Here is a 1,616-nt window from a genome sequence, read left to right as displayed (position 1 = left end):
CCAGTCCAGTAACAATACCTTAATGTATGTAAACGTGTCTTTCTAGATTTTCAAAGTGTGATTCTACATGTCACTTAACTGCTTTTTAGATAGTTGCATAGAATCTAATAATCTACTCAGAGAGAGCAATTAAATATTAAAATGCATTTTTACCATATTAAAAATTGAAATTATTTTGATGCTAAATATTAAAGGAACAGCTAATATTTCTGTTGTATTTTTATTTATCTATTTATTTATTGGTGGCACCAGGGATCGTACTCAGGACCCTGGGCTTGCCAGGCAAGCACTTACTTCCACTGAGCGATCTCCCTGGTCTTCCTATATTTACTTTAATACAGAATATTGATCCTCATTCCCACATCTATTTGTAGAGAGGATATTTAACAATCTGCTTTTTTTGTTAAAAGAAAGTGTAGCTAATCAGCTTTCCACTTTTGCTGAACCAGTCTGGGTTTCAAAGTCATTATTCAGTCAACCTACTGGAACTTTACCCATTAGCAAGGTGGATGGTAAATCTGCAGGAAAGTTTTTCTTACAATTAGTTGTTATAGCAATGATTTGTATTTTGAGGGAGAAATTGAGGAAGTCTGATAACATAAATGTCACAATATATGGTAAGAAAGGATTGCTTAGTGGAGAAAACCTTTTTCCTATGGAATATTGAGAAAGTCCATGTTTAAAGTATATTTCTTAATATAAAAATGGAGTTAACTTATTTTGATGGTAAAATTCATAGTTAAGATAAATGTTACCCTGTTTGCCACACCCATTTTAAATATTCAGTGATAGGACATTGGACATGAGTTAGTTTCTTAAGTGAATTATTTCTGGCCTTTGGAGAAAACAAATGCTACTGAAATTTGGTAGAATGAGCCTCTATTGTTTTCCTATACTCTTATTACATAGGCTAATAGGTAAAAGAGAAAGTTAATTTAAATAGTATTTCATCATATGCTTACTGGTCATCTACCAAGTTACAGACACTGTGTTTAGACATGTTTATAAGGATGAAGATATGCTGCAGTAAATTACCAAATATGTGGCAATTTGCTTTTCCTTATCATTTTTCCAGAAATTCAGATAGATCTATCCAAGTAACAGTGAAATTTAATGGTCCCACTGCTGTCTGAATGATAAAGATTGGGCTCTTAGGCACGCTGCAGTGCATAGATTTATGTACATAGGTTTAGGATCTTGATTTTTCTTTCAGTCTCACATTCATATCTTTTCCCGTGAATGATGAACTTCACCATTGTACTGAATTTCCCTGAATAGAATCTATCCTCTTCCCTGTATGAATTCTCCATCAGTTTTGAAAGATAATTTCGCACAGTACATGAATCTAGGTTGGAGGCTGTTTCCTTTTAGGGTTTGAAGTACCTCACTCCAAACTCTCCTTTATTTTTTTATTTTTATTTTTTTTTGCAGAACTAGGGATCGAACTCAGGCCCTTGCGCTTGCCTGGGAAGCGCTTATTCCACTGAGCCATCAGCCCGGCCCCAACTCTCCTTTACTTGAACGTTTTTGTTGAGAAATCTTCAGTGATTCTGAAGGGTTTTAATTTATAGGTATTTTTCTTCTCAGAATGCTTTTAATATTCTATTTTACTGTTA

Source organism: Octodon degus, unplaced genomic scaffold, assembly GCF_000260255.1.
Source record: "Octodon degus isolate 3935 unplaced genomic scaffold, OctDeg1.0 scaffold00095, whole genome shotgun sequence".
Classification (NCBI taxonomy): domain Eukaryota; kingdom Metazoa; phylum Chordata; class Mammalia; order Rodentia; family Octodontidae; genus Octodon; species Octodon degus.
Note: the sequence above shows the minus strand (reverse complement) of the source record.